Here is a 12,323-nt window from a genome sequence, read left to right as displayed (position 1 = left end):
TTGACAAAGTACTATCAGCAACGGAAAAAATATTAGTAAACAATTTAAAACGAATTGTTATTCGAGGGAAAAGAGGGAGAGGGGTTCCAGTTTTATTTAACAAAGATGTTCAAAAAGATATAGATACCTTAATTTATTTAAGACATAAATATGTAAACACATATAATGATTTTTTATTCTCTGAAGCTGGGGGATCAGTTATGTGTTTATAAGACCATAGAAAAATATGCAAAAGCTTGTGGTGCGACTTTAACCCAGCTTTTTAATATGTCCGAAAACGACATGGAACAATTGGCTTCATTTATGAGCAATACGATGTCAATTCATAAACAAAATTATAGATTACCGGATTATGGGTTCCAAACCGCTAAAATTTCTAAGCTGTTACTTTTAATGGAAACTGGAAACGCGGATATGTATAAAGTTCACACTTTAGATGTGATATCAATTTAGAAGAAGAAAACAATACAATAAATATCAATTTAGAAGAAGAAATAATTAGTGACGATATTCAAAATGAGGAAATTCTCGATTTCGAAATGTTAGAACCCACTCTTCCTATAAGCAAAGCTTAAGATATATTTTTATTTACTTTTTTTGTTTGTCTTATTGCATAGATGGGTGGACGAGCTCACGGCCCACCTGATGTTAAGTGGTTACTGGAGCCCAGATACATCTACAACTTTTTACACAAGCTCATTTGATATATTTATTTTAATGCCAATACGCATTTCAGACTTGTCTCAATACCAATTCAGGAGTTGCCACCCGGCCAACCTCTAGAAACGCCACAGCACCTTAAGAGGGTAAGGGTGCTCGCTTCTGTGGTAACGAAACACCCAAGGTGTGTATTCTGGTACTTTTAAATATATTTAGGTTTTTCAACAGCAAAACAGTATCTCTAGCTTTGTTTTCCAATCAGAAATGTGGAGAACGGACGTTCCGTCCCCGACCAGGAGGGACCAGGAGGAGCTTCCGGTGCCATCATCATCTGCCCTGTAACTATATTATTCAATAATATAACCTACTTTATAAATAAAACTAAATTTTTCAGCCATTAAATTTATATTCAATAATTATTGCTTAGTTCGAAATCAAAGAAAAACTAGAATTTTGAGATAGATGCGCCTTACTTGATTTTTTTATTTTATTTTGTTCTCATTCATTTCTTAAATCAATTTTTTTATAGACACTTATTATAGCAGTAGCAGGGCAAGCACCTCGGCCACCGGGCGGCCTATGTTAAGTATTTATGAAACATATTTTTATACGTTATTTTATTTTTCAGAAGTCCGGACCGCACTCCAACAGCTCGTCGACAACTGTATTTTCATCTCTGTACACTACCAATATATAATATAAAATAACCATAAAAAGCACCATATAAAATAATTACTAGCATGTTTGCCAAAAAATGTACTGGAACATGTGGACATTTTATTTTATCATATACGTTAGTTTCTTTAATAAATATATAATATTACATCCAGCAAGCGTTTTAATTTTTTTTTATTCGATAATAAAAGTTGAATCTGAGTACCCCATATTATTTACAATAGAACTCTCAAGTGTACTTTAAGAAATTACATGAAGAAATAGATCTTCTTGTTAAATCTAATTGGAATTATACACAATTCCAATTAGATTTAGAGAAAATAAGATTTTTCTAGACCTAGGTCTCATTCTCGCCCGGTCTGTTGATTGTCCAAATCTTGGATCCGCAGATGGGGTCAAATGTCATGTCAACAGGCGAAACTGCAACTGCTCATTCTCGATCCTGCGGACAGAATGGAAAGCAGTCGACGTCGCCCCAAACACGTCATTTCGGATCCTCCCGATCCACTAACGGTGCTTTTAGGTACCTCAAGCACCGGTCACCGTTCTCGTCGAACCCGTCGCTTGCGACGAAGGGCTCGACGAGTAAATGAACCCTCAGACACAGCCCACTGAGTTTCTCGCCGGATCTTCTAAGTGGGTCGCGTTTCCGATCCGGTGGTAGATTCTGCGAAGCACGGCTCTTGCAAAGGTTCGTGTTAGCAACGTCAGAAATATACACTCGGCGTCATAAAAATCGCACCCTTATGTTTTTTCCAGTAAATCGCTCCTAGAATCTAGCACATAAATACCAGGTGTGAAAAAAATATATCATCGTAAAGTGCACTTCAATATCTTTACATTAATTACCTGTATCATTAAAAAACCAATTACTATTTCTAACCGGGACCAATCAATAAGATGTTGGAATAAATGCTCACTTAAGGAGCACTAGTTTAGCTACCCTAAAAGGTTATAAAAGGTCATGCCCAGGTAAAAAATGAGTCAGTCACTACCTAAGCCCTTAGAGTGAACACACCGGAACAACATACTCAAAAAAAACAATACCTGAAGATGGATACAACCCCTGAAGAAGCCGACAAGGACTGCGAAAGGTTGACGTTACTCGACAGTTGAACCTTAGCCGATTCTCAGTTCGACGAGTATACCAACGGTTCCGTGAGACTGGTGGCTATACCCGAAAAAGTGGATCCGGAAGAAAACGTTGCACATCAGAAAGAGACGACCGCTTCAGCAGTACCTGGGCAGTCAAATTGAAGCAGATAACACTATGCACGCAACTATTGAACTGGCTAAGAATATATTTCATTCATCTGGATTCTAATAAATCTGGATAATAAGTTCTAAGGTCTCAATATAGTTACAACGGCTGCTCCACCCTTCAAACCGAAACGCATTACTGCTTCACGGCCGAAATAGGCAGAGTGGTGGCACCTACCAGTGCGGACTCACAAGAGGTCCTATCACCAGTAAAAGCTGCTGGTTACAACAAGCAACAGAAGAAACCTTCGAGACACAACCTAAATTGTAGTTATCTGATTGGACAACAGGATATCAATGGGCCAAAACTGATACTAACATTACAGTTGCACAATCAACACCAGCAAACAAAACATATTTAATTTCAGACAAAGACTCGCTCAAAAATAATCAGGTGAGAAAACAATTCAAGCATTTTAATGGATATAAAAAAGTGCTTTTTTCATTTTGGAAGGTAACACTACCAAACAATCAGACCGACTGGATTACTGGTTGCTGTGATTGTCCAGACTTTTATCGCAAGTACATCTGGAAGCATGTAACAGGCTTTGCAATCAGACTGAAATTCGTAACACCACCATTAGAGGCATAGGCACAACCGCTTGGACTTAAAAGAAAGCGTGGAAGGCCAACTAAAAAGCATGAGCAGCATTAATAATCCAATAATAATTTTTTCCCTTTTAATTGTGTAACTATACCTTTTAAGTATATTAATATATATTTCTTCTAATTATTAACCTACTAAAAATTATAGCAATTCAATATACAAGTTGATTTTTAAATTATATAAATTATTTTATTTTGTCTGCCCTCAATAGTTCCTAAGTAATACTCGTATTAGTGGCTTTAATATTCTATTTAACGGCAGTTTTAGGTAAATTTAAGGATCAGTTAATGTAAGATGAGTTACATTTTAAACATTCCGAGTTATAAAATTAGAAGCTAACAGAATTGTAATATTAGTGCCGTATATTAATTTTTAGATGTTTGTTGCTTGAGTGCTTTTAACAAATTTAGATGCTAAATAATAACCACCATGCTGAGTATGTTTAGAGTGGCTTATATAGAAGATAAATATTGGCTAAAATAATATTATTAAGATGCGAGTCTATGTGGCTGACTTAGTAATTTAGAAGGAAACTTAAATTTTTAGAGGCAAATATTGCCATTAAAAGGAAGTCTGTTTAATTACTACCCATATAGTTGTATTAACTTAATGAAAATAATAACGCCCAGCTACAAATCAAGATAAAAGTACAGAGTGTTACTTTTGTACCTAAACTAAAAGATAATCTTATTAGTGGAAATTATTATCACATAAATGATTTTCTTAGGGACAACATTGAAAATAAATGAAATTTTTTATTATTAGTTGAATTATTGATGAATGATTGGTAAATAATATATTATAATATCTTGCACTGCACTAAAATTCGCATGTCAAATAATGACAAAGCATACACGCTGCTTTTAACTTAGGTAGTAACTCATTTTCATGATGCTTGGCGAATAAATGATTTCTTTGTTTCTCTCTTACTTACCTGTCTCCCCTACCTTAATAGCTCCTTAGTCAATGTATTTATAGTCAATATGTTTTATATTATTTATAGTCAATTAAATACATGTCACTTATCATGCATTTTTATACATAATTAATATTAATTTTCATTTTACTGCGCTATATTATATCACGCCTCTCTTCAAAAAATTTTAAAAGTACTATTTTAATTATTTACCAATCTTTTACCTCACCCACAAAACTTTAGCTAATTAAGTAAAAACCTTAACCTCTGGCCACTTTGCATACTAAATTTAGGAAATAAAGTATGAGACTAAAATGTTCCATATTATTCATTCATAATAAGAGCGAGTCTATCTACTAAATGGTTAAAATTTCTTTCTATATTAATATAAATGTGTTTTGTTTAGCAGCCATTTGACCATTCATATTAAGGTATATGGGGAGCGGTACATATGGCGCAGAACCGGACTGAGTGGAGAAGATTGACATACAGTCACGATCCTCAGCATTGAGGGAACGACCAGAAAGAAGAAAGAATAATACATGAAATGTCAGTTGGTTTTAACTTAAAGTTTTTAAAACATCATGACTTGACTTTCAATTCAGAACGCAGTATTACATGTACTATAAGGCTTTAAAAATTCACTCTACGCTTATCAGAATGAAAAACAGAAATTTGGGTGTTCTCTCTCCTGATGACATTATGCTATGGTGCATCTCAAAGCTACCAGACTAAATATCGGGAAGTTGTGCTCTTAATCAACCATTAGTTAACTCAAAGATTCATTGCAATACTTTCATAACAAGTTGTTTTGGATTTCATTGTAAATGACTACATAATAAGCAATAATTACCAAATGCACTGGTTAATTAATGCTAGTTAGCCAAGTATTCAAATATATGTAACAGAATATTTTCAGTTTTTAATAATTTTGATTTGATTTCATTGGTGTTTATTATTACTTATCACAATGTCTACTTTATTTCAATGGGGATTTGAAGAGGGACAAACGGCATTTTTCGATGGTTTTAATATTATTTCCTTGGTTTGTACTATAAAAAAGATTTGCAAGTTATGTACAAATCACAATAAACACATTTTCTATTGTACAAGAGCTACGGACCAACAGTTAAGTCGAAAAAGCGGCAACCAAATTTTCGAAGAAAAACCCAACCAAGACTATTCTAGAAACTGGAAAAATCTAGTACACATATCAACGTCGTAGTATCAGTAATAATTCAAATTATGACAAATAAACTATAAATCCATTTTGATCTACCAACGACCATTTTAAAAGTCAATACTCATGGCATTATTGGCTAATACCATTAAAAACGAAAGAACGACACCACTTATCAATGAATCAACAGTTTATACACACGAAAACCAAAGAACTTACAAGATTTCAGACCAACTAATTCGGAAAACAAACAAAAAAGGTAAAAATTTCTATTGAGTGAGATTGAGAATGGCGGAGTGTCGTTTTGTAAATTAAAATTAATGTCTTTTTTTTTAGGGGTTTTATGACCTGGTAACTGAGACCTTTAAGTCATATCTTATTTTAATGTATATTCATATTTTTTGAAAAATTATATTATGGAGTGAAATGAAATGAAGATAATTAATTTGAGACATTAATCAACTGGGATGAAATAAATGTGATGATATGAGATGAAATATAATCTCAGTAAAATGGTGGTCATTTACTAAGATTTTTTCAGTGGACTTTTTGGAGGATCCCGAGAAGTTACGTCCAGCGGCTTTGTTGCATTTTCTCAGATTTGTGCACTTTCACAGATATTAAACAGTTAATAAACCACCATTATTACACATTTAAACCTGACCTGACACACTAAATAGACAAAATAAAACAAATCACACAACTTCACTCCTCGCGTTCCCGCCAAAAGGTCCAATTAATGTGTCACTTACTCAGTGCTGCCAGATGACCGTGTGAAATTGCCTCCAACCTTTTACGAAAACCCCCCGAAAATAAGCTTTTGGAAGAAAAAAAAAATGGAGTGTGGCTGTGTTATGGACACGGCCGTTTGTTGTACGTGAATACGTCTCGTAACTGGTAATAAATCTTGTGAATTGGCGTTAGTTTTTTTGACGTTCAACACGTATGTATAATTGAATAAAATTTTTTTGATTTGATTTGATTTGATTAATAGTTTCTATATAAAATATTATTATTTATGTATGTCATAATCATAAGAAGTCCTCCGGGTATACATGTTTTGTTTATGATGGCAACTTTTTCATTTAATGGGTTCAGGAAATAAATCAACTAAACATATAATTACTGTATTATAACTTTATTTATTATAGGTCTGTGTCATAAGCCCGATGTCGATACAGAAGCGATTTCATCATCCATCTGCGTAATTTCAACCGTCCCACTGTACTGGCACCGTCGTTGATCCGCTCGGCCGCACTCATTACTTTACGTTGCCGGCACTGCTTGACTCGATCTTAAGGTGTTTTATTGGTACTGTGCCGGCTCATGTCAACATCGAGTCAGTCCATCGGAGTTCGGCACGGCACTCGGACACGTATACAATAAATAATTATGATTGATATGATTTTCCTTTAAGACTGACCCACACATAACTCCGCACAGTACCATTCGATTGCTGTTGAGATGCCCTTTCCAACCGTATACGATCTCTGTATTTCGATTTGGCTTTTCGACGCGTAGGCCGTCGGGATAGGCCGACATTATATATTTTTTGATATTTTATTTTTATTTTAACACCTTATTATATTCACAGTTACAATTTTACACTAATGTTATATATATATAATCGATAGATTTTGACGAGAGCTAACGATTGAAACCTGAATGAACGTCGTAGCTTCACCGAGTCGAAAGTTATACTAAATGGAAATCTCGATATGCAGCAAAATGACCTTCAAAATGTCGGGGCTGCCCCCTCCCCCGTGCGCGATGTGTTACAGTCCTTACTTAGCGTAATAAATTCTTTGATTCTTTAGCTATCCAGAGGTGTAACTGAAATTTGGATGGAAATGATAGATATGTAGCTACAACACTAAACTGTATCCCCCGATTTTGTTATCATTCGTTTTTTTGGATTGCCTCCCTATGGAAGTAATTTTAAATACGTATTCACGTCAAAAACTCCAAAACAGTTTTACTTATTTCAAAGAAGAAATAAAACCCAAAAGGATTCTTTTATTTTTTTATCAAGCTCTCCCATAGCTTCAACCAGCTTAAACAGTTATTACAATCATATTCACTTTCGTTATTATTAAATAGAAGCATACACGTTTTCGAAGTTAAAGATATTTAACATGTCCGATGTGAGAACAAAATCGAATCCCGAGAACTGCTTCGGCAGTTTCTATTAGCATTCGGTTGCGTAATTTGTCCTTTTTAATATTGACTTGTGAATAGTAAATAGAGTCTACTATCTACTAAGTAGACTATAATTATCTTATTAACTCCATGAATTATTCTAATAGTAATGGGAATTGTGTTTGTGGATGAATTATTGTACTCAAAAAACCTCCGAAATTTCTCCCAACCAACTTTTGCCCCCCCCCCCCCCCATCTCCCAAGGTCGAAAAATCTCCCGAGTTTGCAGGGAATCGCCCCCATCTGGCAACTGTGCACTTACTTACAATCTTTTTTTTTTTTCTAAGGGATATTATGACCTAAGATTAGGTAACTAAGACCTTTAGGTCAAACTTACAACTGTACAACCATGATCGTAGTAGAGTTGTACAAACCGATCCGATACCTGTCTGGATCGATACAAAGAAATACTAAGTAAGTAATACGAACCACCCGATTTTTGTGCCCATGGCTTTTAAGCCGTTTGTGGATTAATACATGTGCAATGAGGATCGAATCGAAAAATCGGACCAATTCGTATTAAATTCTAAAAAAGTTAAACTGACGTCAACAACATTATTTATTTGTAAAGGAGAATGCCCACTGCAGTATGGAATTTGGTTTCAAGTTGTGCTCTCATGTAACTTACCTCATTTTGTAGGGTTTAATATGTTTATTAATTTACAAAAAAATATGTATCTCTAGTTCGCCGGATTTAGTAGTAAAAGACCAATGAAGTTTATAGAATTAGGTTATTTTTTGTACAAAACAGCGGTGAATATTTTTTGATTATGCTGAGCTCCTACATACTTAACAACATACGTATAAAGTATTTTATTAATGAAAACATGTTTATAGTATAAACTATTTACCTAGCATAGTATTGTGTGGATAGGGCCACTGCGTCCATTCGTTAAGTAAAGGTGGCACTATTACGGCAATTCAAAATAAAACAAAAATAGACATAAAATAATTTTTTTCTCATATTATGCAGATGTATCATTATACCTAGCTCAGCCCAGCCTAACATGGACACAACAACCCACAGTTCAATTGCCAAACGAGATAGCTGTAGTAATAACTCGAGATTAAATTAATAGTATTAGCAACGTTTTCATCACGATTAATTAATAAGTACGTACGATAAATAAATTAATTCTGCCCCCAATATGCCTGGAGTTCTGTCTAACAAAATAACGAATAATATGACCGAACGAAACACACGATACATAACTCGATCGGAAACATGAGAAACGACGCCAGTAGGTAAATCAAAATAAATGAATTCAGCAAGCACCTACTTGTCAAGTGTCAGTAGGTAGTAGTAGTAGTTGTATTTTTCCAACTGGAAAGGCAAGAGTATCATACCATACAGCCTAATATATATTTTTTGTGAAATTTTTTAATACGAAGTTAAATGAAATGAAAAGAATTTGGAACATTAATCAATTGGCATGAAATTAAATTAGTCAATTCAATTGGCAAACTATTAGTCATTTACAATTTAGAAATCTAAACATAATGTGACTGTCAACACTGAGGTTTGAGATTGACATTTGACAGATTATTTTGTCTATTTAATATTTCTTTAGGTTGAAATGTGTAATAACGGTGGTTCCTTAACTGTTTAGTAACGAAGTAGAAAATGAAACAAAGGCGCTCGCTGGGCATAACTTCTTGGAATCCTTCAAAAAGTCCACTGAAAAAGTCTCAGCAAATAACCACCATTTTACTGAAATTATATTTCATCCCATATCATCTCATTTCATTTCATTTCATTTTATTTCATTTCATGCCAATTGATTAATATCTCAAATTAATCAACTTCATTTCATTTCACTCCATAATATCATCTTTTTTTAAAGATTAGGCTGTATGATATAACATCTTTGCCTTTCTATTGGGAAAATTGAACTACTACTAGTTAGAAGTTTTTAAATTACTAATTATTTTAATCTTCTATACCCGGCGAAGTTATAACTTAATATTTTTGAGGATATTGTTAAAAATAAAAACTTAATTTTTAATATATATTTGATCGTAGCACAACACGAAACCAAGAATGGGCATTCTCCTTTAAAATCCCGTTGCTTAACTACAAATTCTAATCCACTACGAACAGGTTCATAGTAAACTATTATAGTATAAATATTTCTCTGGAGACAGTCTTTATTACTTTTTATTTTATCTTGTGTTTAAATATCTCTTGAATTTCAATATTATTAGTTGTGATGATAGATCATTTAAATTCTTTGTATTACATTTTGTTCTCTTGAAGCACCAACGGATACTAATTGTGATATCTATGTCTCCTCCGAAAAATCAACTATTTCGTCGTTTTTCACTAAAACGGCGAATTGACGAAAGTGTTAATTATGTTTCTTAAATATAAAAACAAAAGGAAACACAACAAATATGACCAGATATATAAAAATTCAGCCCTAAAATAAAAATAATTTACAATCGAATCTATAGCATCAGAACGGTACAGTGTATTACGATTTGTTGTGATCATCGATACAAAACACCTGAATCGAACATCCCTAACGGACAGGCCATTATCTATGGAGCAAGTGGATGTAGAACTATGAGCCAGAAATCTGTTTTATTTTGTTTTAGCTAGTTAAAACAAAGGAAATTAAGCTCATACAGCCTTATCTTTACGCCTATGAAAGATGATTCCTTTGATTATATACACGGGATGATTCTAAAACCATTTAATATAGTTTATTTACATTTAACTAAAGTATGTAGGTTCCATTTTGTTCGATAACTTTTGCCATCTTGTAGGTAGGGACATGCTCCCATTGCTATAGAAATTTTGGAGCTTCTGATCAAAATACCGCGACAATTGGTTTTGGCAGTCCTCTGGGGATGTTAGCGTGACACTGCCTAAGGAATTCTGAAGAAACTGAAACAGGTTGAAATCTGAAGGTGCAAGGTCTGGACTATACGGCGGATGCATTAACACCTCCCAGCCAATCTCTCTTAAATTTTCATTAGGTTTCTTTCAGTGAGCTCGTGAGGTACCCAAATATCGAGCTTTTTTTATACCTATATTTTTCAAATGTGCCAAATAAATGTACCTGTATTTTTTCAAATGTGCCAAAACTGTTTTGTGGCCAATTCCCAGTTATTGAGCTACTCATAATTACTGATATAAAGATCTTGCTCAATTTTTTCAAAAATGGCATCCATTTTATCCGTAATAGGGCGACCAGAGCGACGTGCATCTTTTACATCAAAATTTCCGGATTGAAAACGCTTAAACCAAATTGCTACTCTCATCTCACAGATACTGCAGTAGGTGTTGTGATCGTATTATTGCACCATTTTAGAATTGTAATGAGTTGCGCTAACTTTTGTAATATAATATTAACATGCCATAGAACATTTCATACATTTTTTTTACACAGCAGCACGTCAAAGTGGTTTAAAAGTTAAAATATTCTAAAATTTCAAGAAAAAAGATGGTTTATTTTATTTTTATATTAAAAACTACGCATGTTTGATCCTATTTGGAACTGTAATTAATAGTTATGTTACTTAGGTAGCTAGTACAAAAAAAATGTGGGGATATGTTCATATTTGTAACCACCGTATCTAATCATAGGGTGTAAGGTATCAAATTACAACATTTTTAAAAAAGTTAATGTAACTTTAAAAAATAAGAGTTGGTTTTTTTTTACACGCTTTACATTAGCTTCACTTGTATGTATGTTTGTATGTTTGTATGTTTGTAACTGACTCCTTTAGACGTGATTTTGACCCACTTTAAACGGCCAGATTTCATTCAAACTTTGTAGATTTATCGAGGACCGATGACAATACACTAATTTGATAATTAAGTCGTATCTATTTAACAGGTTTTTAATAAAAACACGATTTTACGCAAAATTATTAAATGCTTGGCACACAAAATTTAGAATAATGCCATCTAGTACCTAAATATTTTAGATACTTGCATTTTGTTTTGTAATACCGAAATACTTCACGAGATGGCGATACAAAAAATCCCTTCCCAAAACTATAAAACCATTGTGATTGTCTACGAATTAATAATTGTTGTTATGAATATTGGAGTTTACTCCTTTAGAATCGATTTACATATATAGGCCCGGGGTATGAAAATTATGGGGACCAAAATCGTACTAGCATGTCACACGAAATGCGTTATGCGCCTGATTGCGCATGTCACACGAAATGCGTATCGCAGGTGACGCCGGGCTGCTGCGCCGGCAGTCCACCACAAAGCCTCGTACTGATCGCGCGTTTCTCTCATTATTGTATTTTCATATATTTGTTAGTCGTTTGTTTTGTGTCTCGTTAATTTGTTAATAATCTGTAGTGTATCGTGTTGTCGTAATATAGAACTATTTCTCGTATTGTTTCGTTTAATTTTTTATATCCAGTAAACTCCAGTCGTGCGTCGGAGCGGACACACACACTTTTTTTTCAGTTTTTATTTCATCAAAATAACTTGAATTTTACTACTGAATTCCGAAGAAAATTCTAATTAAGGCTGAGTTAAGTTCAGCTTTTTATTTAAGCCTCTTCTTGTACTTTTTAAATTACATTTATGCGGATTGATGTTTCAAAGCTTTCAGATTTCAATTTTAAAATCTGAAATAATTAAAAACAGCGCCATCTACCGTTCACATTTGAAACAAAATCAAAACATGTCGCGCGTTTCTTCTCCCGCCCGATCGGCGGCCGTGCAAGAAAATGATGAGATTGATGTGGAGCAACTAATCTCGCTGATGTACAGGAGACCTCCCTTGTGGGACAAATTCCATAAAGCATACCACGATAGAATATTGAAGGCGAGATTGTGGGAGGAAATATAT

At 33.9% G+C, this 12,323-nt stretch overlaps 1 long non-coding RNA gene and 2 other non-coding genes across 3 annotated transcripts; 1 reads left to right on the top strand and 2 right to left on the bottom strand.

Moving 5' to 3' along the window:
• Nucleotides 1–1,046: 1,046 nt before the first annotated feature.
• LOC134201300 (uncharacterized) lies at nucleotides 1,047–5,597 on the bottom strand. Its single transcript, XR_009976532.1, has 2 exons — nucleotides 5,518–5,597; nucleotides 1,047–2,575 (listed from the first exon to the last, which is right to left on the bottom strand). It is a non-coding gene; the product is annotated as an uncharacterized LOC134201300 (long non-coding RNA).
• Nucleotides 3,051–3,179, bottom strand: Mir3302 (microRNA mir-3302). The gene has a single exon (NR_107585.1). It is a non-coding gene; the product is annotated as a microRNA mir-3302 (primary transcript).
• Nucleotides 5,598–6,818: 1,221 nt separating the features above from the next.
• Mir3306 (microRNA mir-3306) lies at nucleotides 6,819–6,948 on the top strand. The gene has a single exon (NR_130618.1). It is a non-coding gene; the product is annotated as a microRNA mir-3306 (primary transcript).
• The last annotated feature ends 5,375 nt before the right edge of the window (nucleotides 6,949–12,323 follow it).

Source organism: Bombyx mori, chromosome 24, assembly GCF_030269925.1.
Source record: "Bombyx mori chromosome 24, ASM3026992v2".
In the NCBI taxonomy this organism is placed as follows: domain Eukaryota; kingdom Metazoa; phylum Arthropoda; class Insecta; order Lepidoptera; family Bombycidae; genus Bombyx; species Bombyx mori.
This window is presented reverse-complemented; position numbering and strand designations above follow the sequence as displayed.